The 14,936-nt window shown below is 40.3% G+C and overlaps 1 long non-coding RNA gene across 2 annotated transcripts in view; it reads right to left on the reverse strand.

Annotated features, from left to right (window-relative positions):
* Positions 1 to 3,395: 3,395 nt before the first annotated feature.
* LOC133210965 (uncharacterized) overlaps positions 3,396 to 14,936 on the reverse strand; it is a 31,384-nt gene continuing 19,843 nt past the window's right edge. The window contains exon 3 of one of the 2 annotated variants that reach the window (XR_009725063.1): positions 3,396 to 3,688. This is a non-coding gene — a long non-coding RNA (uncharacterized LOC133210965). Of the gene's footprint in view, positions 3,689 to 11,301; positions 11,697 to 14,936 lie in introns of those variants that run through there. The other variant, XR_009725062.1, reaches the window with a different exon arrangement.

The following is a 14,936-nucleotide window of genomic DNA, read 5'->3' on the forward strand; positions in this document are numbered from 1 at the left end:
AATGACTAGAAATATTTGTAAATCCATGCAGAACAGGGTTACTAAGGCACTTGATGTGAACAGTCAACTGCTCTGCACCCTCTGCTCACTGAGCTCAAAAGGGAAAGAAAACTCCAAACAGCCATTAGTCAAAGAACAGCTAGAAAGCAACCCCTGTAGATACAGATCCATGCTGTGAAGGATGAGCTCAACAGCTAAGGGAGGGCACTGTTTCAATATCTAGTAATGAATCAAGGCATTCCTGGACAGGGATGGGCTGGTTGTGCATCAAAATTAGCAAGATCCAGCAAATCAGCTGCTGGTTTAACATTCAGAGGTACAGCCCCTAGCAGCAAAGGTATCCCTCCAAAACACAGAGTATATATCATACTTTAATACCCTTGTTTCAGGCTGGCACATGTCACATCCTGATTGTATGGTTGCACCCTGTTGTTGGGCCACTTACTGTGGGGCCATGATTTTCTCCAAAGCAGGCTTGACTGGAGTGCTGGTGCCCAGGGGAGAAAGGCTTTCAAAGCTGACTATTTCTGCATTCAGGAGCTGGAGATGAGCAGTACAGAGGTCTGCATGAACGTGCTAATCAAACTGGGGCCCTCAGTGAGCCTTGTGAAGGTATGAACCTGCAGTGTTGGTACAGCCAGGCAGTGCCAGCCTATGCAGTGCTGCAGTGGTCCAGGAGCCCCTGGGTGCCCAACCAGCATTTGGCCAAGCTGGAGTCCTCCCAGGTGAACTAAGGGAAAGTTAAATGACTTTGTGAGCACTTAAGGAGGCTGTGGAAAAATGTTGGAGGGCTGTCAGACTTGCATGACTTGCATAAATGCTCTCAGCAGAGTGAATGCTTGGTCTGAGGGGAAATCTCGCCTGTAGCTGTGTGCAAGCCAACTAACTTAGTCTGAAAGGACCAAATTAACCTTGGATAAGAGGTTTTTGTGCATGGATGGTTAGTGGATTAAAGGAGATGTCCACGTGAAAGCCCAAGCTAAGCAAGGGGAAAGAGCAGCCTTGGCTGAAGAAATTCCTTCCCAGGGATTTTCTTGTCTACAAGAAAAACCTTGAGGTGCTGGAGCATATCCAGAGAAGGACAACAAAGCTGGTGAAGGGTCTAGAGAACAAGTCTTATGAGGAGTGGCTGAAGGAGTTGGGGCTGTTTAGCCTGGAAAAAAAGGAGGCTCATGGGAGAACTTGCTGTTTTCTACAACTACCTGAAAGAAGGTTGCAGCAAGGTGGATTTCAGTCTTTTCTCCCAGGTGAAAAGCAATAGGACAAGAGGGAATGGCCTCATGTTTCACTAGGGGAGGTTTAGGTTTGATAGTATGAAAAACTTCTTCACTTAAAGGGTTATCAAGCATTAGAACAGGCTGCCCAGGGAAGCGGTTGAGTTGCCTTTCCTGTAGGTAGTTAAAAGAAGTGTAGATACTGCACTTAGGGATATGGTTTAATGGTGGACTAGTCAGTGGTAGGTTAAGGTTGGACTCTATGATTGTAAAGGTCTTTTACAACCTAAACAGGGCTGCTGGTGAAGCTCAACTCAAAACCTGAGCCCACAGTTCATAGTGTATTTACAGAGTCAGTAACTGCTTTTGGGGATTTCTTTAGGCTCAGCACCCCTCAGTTGACATGCAAACAAGGGACCTCCTGCTGCTCCTCAGCACATAGGCACCTCTGCTGCAGCTCACCAGGCTGCAGGCCCAAATGCCCACCTGCATTTGGAGAGCAGAGATCAATTCAAGGAAAAAGCGTGGCACTGCATCTGGCGGCCCCATTTGGTATGAGGAGTTGATCTTGCATACAGTCACCTTACCATGCCTTGTTTTAAAAGTCATTGACTTGGAAAGCAAATACTGCATGTTACTTTTGCTAGGGAGAAAAATTACATCTTTAATTTAATCTCTTTTTAACAGGGTTCAGTCATTATGCTTTATATGGGAGCTGGCTGCTCATTTGACATCAGAAAGCAGTGCATCATCAAGCTGGGTACAATTGCTTTATCTTTTTCAGAGTGAAAAACTTGTCATCAGGCCCCAGCTCTGACATGATGACACCACTGGGAGTTCATGAGTGCAGCAACCCTCCACTCATGGACATTATCGTCTGCAGCATGGACAATATCGTGAGCAGCAGGACTAGCGTGAAACCCGCTTTGCTGTCTCTGGTCTGGGTGGTACATTCCAGCCATACCACACTCACGGTGGGGAGAATAAAAACGGCTTATGTTAGCTGGTGGCATTTACAGGATGTAAAGCAGTTGCTTCATATCAGCTTCATGGTCAGTGACTGCCTGACAGATTGAGATAAGACAATTTGTCAAGATGATTCCAGGCTACTGAGAATGTAAAATCAAAGGCTGTCCAGAAACCCTGCTCAGTGCTGTTAGTATCTTGGAAAATGCCATGCACAGAAAAAGGACAACAGCCAGCATGCATATTCAGAGCAGGAACTGCAGGCAGGACAACTAAATCACTAGGTCTTTAAGACTCAAAATAACCTAGGAGCTACCTTAAACCATTTCTTTCAGGGTTCCTTTTGTGTACCTATGGAAAAGAGGGAGTAGCTGACTTGCTGTTGTACTGCACACTCTCCTGCTGCACGAGAATGGTCTTCTTGCAGTCAAAGTCATACAGTAACAGTGTTGGGTGTCTTTTAAGTTGAAATTTAGGTCCAGCCTGCTGTGTAATGAGCAAAGATCAGGGAATCACAAAGATGCTTATGACCATCTTTTGATTCTATGAATTTGACTGGAGACTAAATGGATTAGACCAGGATCTCCAGTATACTCTCATTATTACACTAAAAATATTTTACTGTAACTCTGTAGATGGCAAGCTTGACATGATATCCACCCTATTACATTTAAGTTTTCCTTGTGAACAAACCTGTTACTTGCTATACTATACAACTAAAGCAATGCAAGGCTTTTAAGGCAATTACAGCAATCTTATATATCAAGCAGCAACATGAATATAAAATATATATATTTATGTTCTTTAACTAGTGGCTGGAGTTAATAATAATTGAAGTTTGGAGTTAATTATAGCTGAAACTTGATCTATTCATTTAGGACAACGTCCCTGAGGTTTCTGTGACCAGGATTTTATATCCAGAGACAAGAAATTTCACCACCACCACCACTGGAAACATGCATATTTCTATCAAGTCAGTTATAGAAGAAAAATAATCATCTTGCAGGAACATACCCAGATAAACCCCAAAGGTATGATAAAGTTAGTAATGGAAAATCTTCTCTCTCCTAACTCCTATATATTGCAGATAGTGGGAATCACTAGGAAACCTTGACATTTTCAGGGACAGCAAGTACAAAATAAATTATTACATTTCTTAAGACCTATCTAGTTACAACTAGCATCCAGCAAATCAAGCAAATGCATGAACTAATTCCTGAGAGCTGGAATTTCACTAGCCTGGGTTTGGGCTGGTGGGGAATAAGTTTTTTTCATCCTGCAGAATTTAAGATTTGTGTTCTCCTTCCCAATCCTTTCACCAGAATCCAAAATTTACAAAGACTTTTTGTAAAGTGTGAAGGTCATCCCTGGCAGGTAGGTCCATGGAGGATCTTCCCAGACTTAACGGAGCCTGGGTTGGAGTGGCTGTGCTGTCATTTTCTGCTTCTCAGGTGGGAGAAGCTTCTGTAGTTGGACTCTTCTACTTTCTCTTTAGCAAAAATTACACACTGGACAGGAGAGATTATACAGGTTAAAGTTCAGTGGAAAATACTCTTGTGAAGCATTTTTGATGAAAAAGCATATCCTTTTCTTCAATAAAAAGAAAATATGACTGCCACCCTGTAATAGCCCTGTTTTGCATGCAAGCAAACACAATTCCCACCAACAATAGCTCCTCTATTTTGCATGCAAGCTTGCACACATTTCCCTTTGTTATTGTTTGTAGAGTACTTTGAATAGGAAACTGTATTTGGTGCTAAGCATTAGTGCAGCTTGCTGGCAGCTTGTTTACCTGGTACCCTAAGTGCCCCAAGGGTCCCAAGACACTTGGTGCTGCTATGAAGCAACATATTTGTTTGTTCCCTCCATGCCTTGCAGTTTCTTGGGGTGTGAAATAATGATAGTACACTATGCTTTAATTTTAATTTTTAAGCAGACATGGTCTCAGCCATCCTATGTGACAAGAACGGTGAGTTTGACCTGCTATATGAATCCACCACTGCCTCTTCAGCTGCCACCCTTTTGTCATTTTGTATCTTAGAGGAAGTGCAAAAGCCAAGCATCAAAACTGAAAGAGTTGTATTAATATGTGTGAATAAATGACATGGGTATGCTTCTGAGGCTCAGATACTCTGCTTTTTCATTATTTCCACTGTTACAAAGAGATCTGTCACAAATGTTTGCCACTGGAAAGAGTGCACAGGAAGGAGGAAAACAAGTAGGTAGACAGACAGACAGACAGTTACGTAGAGGAAAGGACAGAAGACGCAAATATGAAAAGCTTTTGTTTGAAATGCACTGAACATCATTTCCTGGAGACATCCACAAGGGAGTCAAAAGGCCTTGTGTCTAGATAACTGTAGTCTGCTAAGGTTTCATGATGGAGAAGCAAACGAAAACATCATTCATAAAACATGTCCACAGTACACCAGTTACAACCAACTAGGTCAGTGCAGTTAAGAGCCAACTGACAAGACCTGGGAAGTCAGAGCACCTGTGCTCTAGGCTTGATTACTATTTATTATTTATTCACTTTTTTCCCTCTTAAACTAGGACATGAAGACCAGCACAAATTTGCTTTGCCTTTTAGAGTATATTTGAACAGACAAAATGGGTGTCTTTCAGTGGATTTACCTCATGTGAGAGCACTTATAATAATTATCAAGGGGATGTGTGTCAGGGCAGGACCTGATACATTTAATTCAGAGCAAACTAATGCATGAGCTCATGTGAAAGGGCATGTAGCCCAGGGTCCTACAAAGCAAGAAGTCTATAGCAACTGTTGATCTTGCTTGCCTACAGTCATCCCTGAGGGTAAGACCCCTGACATCAGCCTTGCTAACTATAATGCTGCCAGGAGTCAGGCTTTAACACCCAACAGAATAATCTACACCAGCAGCAGGAATTTTGGTTGCCTGTGGTATGATTTCTGACTGTATGAAGACACAATTCTTTTCATGCTCCCAGCCAACACTATTTTTTTGTAGGAAATCATGATTTTTTCTCTTTGTCCTGCAGGCCTCCTCTGAAGAAGAAAGCACATAATTGCACTTAGCTTGGAAATAAACGTGCTCTGGAGTACAAAAGCCTGGGATCTGCACTAACCACCGCAACATGGCTTCTGTTTTGGAGCTGACATCTGTCCGAAGAGAAGCACAGGCAGCTGGAGTTCACATCTGTCTGGAAAATAGCATGTAGACATACCCATAGGCATGCTTTCAAATCTTTTAAGCATAGACAAAGCCTATGAGAAATGAAAGGGAATACATCTCATGCTACGTGCAGCTAGAGAATTTTGATGCTGATCTCTACCTAGCTATGAAACTAAGGATTTAGGTCTGTTATCTTGCTCAGGAAAGGGAGTTTGAGGCTGAAAAGTTGATATAAATGGTGCATTCAGAGAAGATTGTGTGTGTGTGTGTGTGTTGATTAAACTGTATGTTTAAAGGAGGGAAGAAATGCTATATCCCATAATTCTGCATGGCTATTTCACAAGATAAGACAGGCTTGAGTTGGGTTCCCAGGTCTTGGACAAAGTAACTTCCAATCTATTCAGATTTTTTTCCTGAATTAGTTTACTTAAACATCAGTGCCAGACTAGCAACTGTATGGTAGAGGGTTAGCCGACCCATGGAGCCTGAGAAAACTTCCTGAAGGTCTGTAACTTAACAAGCCATGCAAGTGGTATCTTCATAACTGCAATTTCCAGCAAAACTCAACACTGCTGATGTGTTTCTATCTTTCTCTTTTTGTAAGTGAGCTGTGAAGCAGAAGCCATAGTCTGTGAAGGAGATCCTGCAAGTATTTCAGCTATGAATTACTGCCATTTCATTGCTGGGCTTCATTTTTTGTGAGCTGCAACTCTGTGGTGTTGTCCCTGATAAAGCAAATAATGATACTGAGTAAAGCCTTTTCAATTGTATCTGTTTCTAAAAGAATTCTAGTTTATTTCCCAGCATAATGCAGGTCCTACATCTAGTTTGCTTTTGTTTTATATTCTGTTCAAAGATATAAGCCTTCATGAAGCCTACTAGCTAATAATGAATTAAGCTCATTTTAAGTCATTAATCTATTGTTCTACATGATCTTTCCAGAACACATTTAAGATGTCTGATGCAATGTTTATTCTCAGTCCTTTTAATGCAAGTCTTCTCTATGACTGCCTGCCTGCCTTTATTTTCCATTTGCATCCTGCAAAGGATTGTCTATACAAGCCTAATGGTTTACAGTAACCCTTTAAAAATTAGATATTTGTGGTGAACCCATTTAAGATAATTTTTACAAAAGTCTATTATTCCACCCAAGCCTCTTCTGAACAGAAAGCCAAGTGCACTAAATGTATCAGCATTATGATAGCCCAAACCCATTTGCTGTGGTATTGAGGACTGACACACAAATGACCCTAGGTCTCAGTACATGGAAATTACTTGTAATTATTCTATATTTTCCAGCCCTCAACCTGTTCATCTCGTAACTCTTTGGTAGAGAGTCCTTTGAGCTGGCTCTAGCATTATCAGGGGAAATTCTGAGATCTCTGTTGGAGCTCTCCAATTTGCAGCTGAGTAGCTGACCCATTTTTGTTTAGGGCAACGTGTCTGGTTATAAAATCATCATTCTTTATAAGCCTCTTGCAGGGGGACAAATGGATGTATTTTTTCACTCTATGCGATATTTTTAAACTGATAGACAGACATTATTTGCTCAGCATTTTTTTCATTTCGATTTCATGAAAAATGAAGGTCTTTGGCCTAGAATTTCAATTTGATTTATATTCACAATTTCTCTCAAGATGTTTCAGCCTAGCTGGTATCAAAACATGAACATCAGCTTTAATCATTACCATGTGATTTCATAGTGTGAGAGGATGTTGGTTCTCCTCATAATTTTTTAATTTATCATAAACTGAATATCAAATTCACTAACTTTCATCCAAAAATCAATTACTTTAAAAACCTGTAGGAAAAGAGACCTTGAAAGAATATCCTACCTTAATTTTTGTCACTCTGTCCAATCTTGGAGCTGTCTCTTGTTAGTTGGAATCATTACTCTATCTTAAAAGCACCAGCTTTGTGCAGTAAAATGGCACCATACTGTCAATCTATCTGCTAGGTAGGAGTCCTCTGAATTTTTGCTCCATGTTCTACTGATTTTTTTGTGTTTATTAACACTAGCAACTCAATAGAGCTGTGAAAGTATGAATATTTCTCTATTCCAAGTCATCAGAAATAATGCTTTTTCTATTCTGAGGCCAGGATCTTTAAGAGTGGGCAGAATGTAAATCAGAAATGAAAAGGATTTGATTCCCACTTGCCAAGGGGAGGTTCCCATCTGTTCTTACTGAAGTGTATGGGGATTTTTGCGATTGACACTCTTGAAAAAAGGGTCAGACCTTAATTCGAGGGAGGAGAGAGCATTTAGCTCTTTTGTGTTGTTATCTATCTAAAATAAAAATGCTTCAGCTAAATAGGCTTGTGACCATCTGAAGAATCTGCTTAGTAAAAAATATTCTCAGTTTTGTAAAGGTGTACACCCCTAGAAATCAGGTGGTCTTCACCACCACACAAGCAAATCTACATAGGTTAACGAGGTGTATCAGTACCTCTTTTACCCCATGGAAGCCATATCTAACCCATCAAGGTCTTTTCCATTGCTAAGAATATTCAAAAGTTTTACAGGTCATCAAGGTTGTGCCTGTTCCTACCACCAGCCTGAGGAATCTCCTGACAAAGAGCCAACCAAACATAACTTCACCTTCATCTTTTGCCTTGAATCTACGTAACTAACTTGATACAGACAATGCATTCTGGACCGTATTTTTTCTAGTAGTTTCTCTAGTCCAGTCAGTCTGAAGAATCACATACTTATGCTGAAATGTTTCTTTTGTTACCTTCAGGACACAACTGGCACTGATTCCAGCTCAGAGTGGGGTGGGCTGCACAGTAGACTAATTTTACAGATTTTTACAGCTCCTGAGTACAAAATTGTTACCCATTGCCCTCCAGCTTGCTCCCATAGCAAAGTAATTGCAGTATTTATTTTCAACGTGCAGCTTGTTACTTTCCCGTTCATGTCAATCTAGTCCCTCTTACTCTCTTCTCTTTTTGCCTTTGCAGTGGGTAACATATTTAGTGTTAAGGCTGCGTTTAGCATCAGATTCTGGTTGCTCAGGGAAATGAGCATTAGGCTCAATGTATAAAACAAAACCATAAAGTAGTCTTAACAAATTAGTTTATGAACAATGGAAATTAAGACATATTGAAAGAGGAAGTTAAGAAAAAAAAAGGAAACCCTTTAAAGCAATTATGAAGCATAAACCATATCCATACCACCCAACTCAGTGTTAGGTAAGAGCTCACAAAGGAACTTTTCTAGTCCATAGGTAAATGTGCATGCACAGGGTTCTCTATTCTACCTAGTCCCAACAACCTGTTTCAGAAGTATCTGTAGCTGTCTTACTGAAATTAAGCATCTGGTGTGGGAAATCATCAGCTGGTGTTAGAGAAGCCATGGTCTTCACTCACTAACCAGAACTCCAGAGGACATCTCTTGTGATTGTCATACACACCTCTGGTTTCAGAGCCTCTGCCGGTCAGAACACACTGAAATGTTCACTTGTGTACAAATATAGCACACATGTACATTTTTCAGCTGGCCTTTCTTAAGATTATGTCCCATCAAATTGCTCAGCATTTTGAAAGAACTTGAAGTTCTGGTTCTCAGTAAAAACATCAGGTGTGTCATGCAATGTAACTTGCAGCTCAGCTACTGGCAGAGAACGTAAAGCTGCCTGAAAGCTATCTGTATCAATATAGGAAGATTTGTGGAGTCACTGCTTTCATATCACGCTAATTACTGCCTTGACTTTTTAAAGAGCAAATAGTTTTCTCTTGCTTTGCACACTACTTTCTGAGGTAAGATATTGAAATTCAATGGAGTTATGCCAATTGAACCAGCTAAGGATGCTGCCTTCTATTTACTCTTGCACCTCCTGGAGCATGTGTGATTCAAATTCCATTGGGACTGCTCTTTTATCTTTGCAGTGAAAAATGTCCCTATTTTTCCTTCCACCTTTCACAGAGCAACATAAGCACTGTCTGCAAAAATGTCTTTTCAAAAGTAGATTGCAACTATCCGCTTGAAAAACTTGGATTTATTTCAGCTACAGTTCAACATCCTTAATTATATTTTCTAGTAATGTCCATAGGAGCTCATTCGCAAAGAAGTAAGCTAATATTGCAAACTTTCTTGTAAGATCTGGAATTTCTTGCATATGCCTGTAAAAATGAGCCAACTAGCTAACAACTTTTGAAGCAATAGCTATGGGGCAAAAGCTATAGTATGTTAAATCACACAATAAGAAGAGCGAATTGTCACAGTGAACAGTCCCAGACACATACAGCCTGTAGATTGCTCAGAAAAAGCTGTGCATCAGAAAAAGAGCATAACTACACAAATATATTTGTAATCTATTAAAGATGTGAGGAATTCTATCTGTAAAGGACTTTTGCTGTAATACAAAGGCAGCTGAGTAGAGACACTGAGTGGAATAGATCCGTGTTAAACACCGTATCTTCAAGTGGTTGCTGAGCACTACATGGTACCAAGAATAAAAATATCCTAAATAGAATGGAAAATTTTAAATCTCTATCAATCAGAGACAAAACTCTACGGAAACAAGGAAGACAACAGAAGGAAATTCAGTAGGCACTTCACTCTGTGTTTGTAAGCAAACAGTGCCAGTAGAAATGAAGGCATTCATAAGATAGCTTTGTTTCTGACAGCGGCTGGTTCTGAAAATCTTATTGCCGTTAATAGTTTTCTGTTAACTAGAGCAGAGGCTGACTGTGAGGTGGTAGTACAGAAATGTGAGGAGCCCTGAATTCCATGTAAAAATTAAATGTGTAAGATTGGCTCAGAGTAAGCAGAGGCTTGCAGTTTTGAGGGCTAGCTAAGAGGAGACTGGGTCCTAATGGGAGGTGGGAAAAATATTCAGAGAAACTACTGGAAAATCAAGAATGGAATGAAAAAAAATTCTTATAAGGTGCTGGTTAATGCATGCTAGTGAGGAAGGAAGTCACTTGGCACAGTCTGCAGAATAAACTCCACAGCTATTTAACACTGCCAGCCTGGTTTGGTTTGTTAAAATGTCACCAAAACCTCAACTCTGTAAGGTTAAAAAGGATGCAGAGCTCTACCTTAGATCAAAACAAGAACACAGCAGCTTGCATATATTGGACAATCACCACTTAAAAAGATGGTGTCCAGAAAAGGAAATACCTATCCAAAAAGGCAATGGGTTGCACCATGTATTTAATTGATTGCAGACATTCCCAGAGTATTGCCAGTGTGGGCAAAAGATGACAAGTACGCATTTAGCTCAGATGAACTCCACATAGCAGCCACAAATAATGCTCTGCAAAATATGAAGACTGTTGACCTGAAAGTATATATGACAGCTATTATTTCAAAGCTGCACACCAACACATACACTACTCTTCACAGAAACTCTATTAAAAGATTTTAAAGAAAAGACTCAAAAATAGAAGATAAACAGATTAAGAGTGTTATTTACACATCAGCTAAAGAAATATTTGAGGTACAACCACAGTTGAACAGTAACAAGGGTAAGAATGCTACTTCTTGAGTTAGAAGGATGCCATTGCTTTTATCTTACCCAGAGGTATCATGCTGAAGTGATAGAAGCAAAAATAAATAAGGATATCTTTAGAATATCTCCAAATGGGGTGCTTTTTCTCCTGCCGGACTACTACAGAGCTGACAGTGCACTCCCACTTCTAGAGCAGTGCTGCATTCATGGCCCTGCTCCACTTTGAGACTGTCACATCAGAAAGATGCATGTGGCACTATCAAAACAAATTATTTGCTGCTTCTTGATGTCACTATCCATGTGTCTGAGGAGACATAAAAGTTCAGGTGTCAATAACATCACAGACTAACTGGACGTCACTGTTGAGGTAGTTTAGCAGACAGGTTGGAAGTTCCACATGTTACATAAGCATTGCTCACTTGTCATTCACCAGCTACCCTGGGGAATAACTACATGACTTCTGGGTGGTGCAAAGACACGTGCTTGGCACCACCTGCACAGTACCTAGAGCATGGGGAAAACAGGAAATGAAACAGTCTTTGTCAAGATCCTTGCTGCAGAGTGGCGACTAAACAGCATGGAGAGCTTGAACTCATACAATTAGCTGTTTCTATTTTTCTGCAATGCCCCAGTCAGTATTTTCCTGTGGTCAGAGTTGGGATTTTAGAAGCCAGATCTCTTATGCAATAAAGCACCACAGTGACTAAAGTTCCTCTGGCAGACTTGGACAGTAAAACTGACTGGAAGAAGTCCACCTTTTTCTTTTTGTCTCCAGTATGAAATACTTCTGAGAAAATATACTGGAAATTTTGTGTCTTCGTCAACAACTGGAAAGTAGAAGGCCGATTTTCTTTTTTCAGTTATAAGTTTTGGTTTTCCACTCTTTTGAAAAAGACAGTTCTTTTTGGCTACAAAAGAAATTGCAGGAGAAATCATTAGCAGAGTTTTCCACCTAGCTCAAATGTCATTCTTCAAGCAACTTTATTCAGCTTTCTTCTGATGGTGTTGTTAAACTTGGCAATTTGTAAAATTTGGTAGCTATTATCATTTGTGATAGGAATTACCCTGAGACATTGTATTTGTCCAACGATCAATTTCCTCTTTTAATTTGGATTGAGGTACAAGTTGCAGCCTGGTGTTGACTCAGACTCCAGCTGGCTCTGAACTTTTTGCAGTTGATTACAATGATTGCAGTTCTTTGGCTGGTTCTTCCAGGGTAGCTTCCCTGCTTTAAAGAGAGTGGCAGTGGTTGGTTTGAACAGAGTAGATAGCTGAGTGGATATTTGATAAGAATTTCATCTAATGTAACAGAACTGATCAATGGCATTTTCCTTTTAAAGAAACAGTCTCTAGAAGGTGCTGTTCATCAGACACGGCTGATATAATGCTCTCGATGGCACAAAGGGATTTAAGAAATGGCTGGAAAGAGCATGCATGTGCATGGGATAGCTCTCAGTTACATCCAAGCACACCCGCTCTATTCATAGCCACAGAAATAGAAAAGCCACCTCCAGGGCTTAATATCACATCACTACCAAATGTGCAAGATAGGACATGTTGAGCTTGTTGGACTGTGTGTTATCCAGGAGCTTAAAGAACCTGTCTTCTGTCAGCCAGTCTTGCTGCTGCTTTGTTTCCAAATCAATGTGAAGATGTTTTGATGAGTAAAAGACAAATGATTTGTGATGTACTTGTTTGAGAAAGCCTCTCTCAGTTAGCAATAAACTCATTGCAACTGCATCATAAAGGAGATAAAGTCACATCATTATAAGAAGGAAGAGGTATCTGTCAGGTCGCTCACATTTGGGACCCCAGATTTTTCTAAGTCTTTTCTTCTCTAGGTTGGTAATAGCCTCATATCTTTAGCTTTCCCTCTGAAGTCCCACCTAATTTTACTTCCAAGAGGAGAAAGGTATGGTATGGTCTATGCTGGCACTGAGGAAGGTGAGGAGAGTGGTGAGCACCAAATACAGGGGCCACTGTACCAAGACATTGATTTTTGTCTTCAGAAGTGTGAATAAAACCAATTATTGTATATTGCTAGCCATTTTTTTCTGTATAAAACAGGTCATATGTGACTCTAAAAGGCAAAGATTTGGACATTATAATTTAGTAGCGTGACTGAATATTGTGATCAGGTATTTAATCACAAAGGGCTAGCTGCATACCTCATTGACGAGAAAAACATTGTCTGTGTGCTTTTTGGCGTGTGCCACATATTGCAAAGCATATATTATCCTGTAAATATTAATGGTAAGTATTTTAAGATCAGTAGTTTCCTTCTTTTCAGATCTGCTCAGACGTGATGCTTACATTTCTGCCTTACTGGATTTGTTCTTTTGGGACCATTTAGTCAATCCTGTCTTGCTAGATTAGGAACCTCTTGAACAAATATAGTTCACTTTTTTCATTTTGATATACCCTCTAATAAGTCATTAATTGTCCAATGAGCCCCACAGACAATTAATAGTTTCTGTGCATAATACATCAAACTGACTAGATATGAAACTTTTAACTGGATCAGAGTATAAAGTTGAAAGGATACACACAGGAATGTGGTGTTCTGTTTTCTGCATCCAGCTTTTCCACTGACTTGAAGAAACTGTGAGGGTTGCGACCCTAAAGACCAGTTGTAGCAGAGGGCTGGAAAGCATGGCCCTCCAGAATGGACAACCCGAGGACCTGGCCACAATATGCTAATAAGATGAATGTAAGAGTGAAATGTGAACAGTTTTGTGGACATATGTGGTTTATTTTGTACTTTATGGAGTTTTTTTATACCCCTTGGTTTCAAGAAGTCGGACAATTACAACCTTGCATTCAAAGAGATAAAGGAAATCTCTTTTGGTTACATGGGGTTAGGAAGTAGTATAAGAGCTGAGAAACAGTATCTGTTCACGTGTAATGGCCCTGCAGTCCAGGATTTGTGCCAACAGCGAACAAGCCAGCTGCCCGGATGCATGCCATGCTTCCCAAAGAGCATGCCCAAACCACAAGTTAGGGTGCTGTAGGCCATGCATAAACATTTCATGGAGTGGGAGCAGAAAGGGGCATGCCTCCAGTACAAGTTTACTGCCTGAAGCAAGTCCCTAGCAAGCTCTGCTCCTCTCTTTTTTCCTTTTCAACCCCATAAATCTTAAGATATTCAGCACAGGGTATCCTGGGTTTGATAAGAGGACAGTGTTCCTACCCAAATGAACTGACAGGGTGCTTTCGCATGGAGACAATGCTGGGGCTTTGGCTTTCTTACTCCAGGTAAGGAGCTGTATTCAGAGCTCCTCCTTCCTCCATGAACTCTCCAAACATCAGCAGTCAGTGCATTAGAGACAGGCAGAGGAGCCATGACATTCTGACTATTTTGAGGCCAGGCCCAACTTGGGAGCACTTTGCCACCACATCAAATTTGTCAGGGATGTGGAAAAGAGAAGCTGTAACCTTAGGTCTCTGCTTGGACCAGAGGGAAGCACTGTGGCAAAAGCAGCAAGCTCAGAGGGGCTGTCTGAGGTGCCTTGAGCACATCTAAGCAAAAACCCAGTTTAGGGATTCACAGCATTAGATAGCATTTGAGCAGGAATGCTTAGGACCTTGCTTTTCAGACATTCTTGCAATACCTAGGTCCCTTCCTGAATTCAGATCTTAATCGTGGTTACTCAGTTTTGCCATCTGTTGGCATGGAATAGTAATTCCTTTATATATAGGCTCTATATGAAAAGGTCTATGGAGTTTAATTTATAATCTTTCAACAAAGTAGTTACAAATATGTTGCCCTTCCTTTTATGAGCCAATATTTCAATTAACATTTGCCTAATTCTTTTTTTTTTACTTGTTTTCTTGTAATGGTTGGACTTGATGATCTTAAAGGTCTTTTCTAGTTGATTCTGTGATTCTATGACTCTACTTTTATCAACAGCTACTTGGTTGTCACAAACAAAAGGTTTGATTGTTTTTCCCCTCCATCCGGTTCCACTGAACATATACTGCTTTGCTTCCACCAAAATATGTAAATGTAATTCACACTAAGACCAGAGAACACAGTAAAGAATAAAGCACAATATTAAAAAAACACCATTCATTCAGAGATGAATAAGTAATTAATTGCTTTCCAGTTCTGAATGTCACAAAATTCCGGAATCATAGAACATCCCCAC

The sequence above is a fragment of the Neopsephotus bourkii genome, unplaced genomic scaffold (genome assembly GCF_033783945.1).
Source record: "Neopsephotus bourkii isolate Nb327-2 ecotype Australia unplaced genomic scaffold, CSIRO-AGI_Nbou_v1 NB_547, whole genome shotgun sequence".
NCBI classification, from domain to species: Eukaryota; Metazoa; Chordata; class Aves; order Psittaciformes; family Psittacidae; genus Neopsephotus; species Neopsephotus bourkii.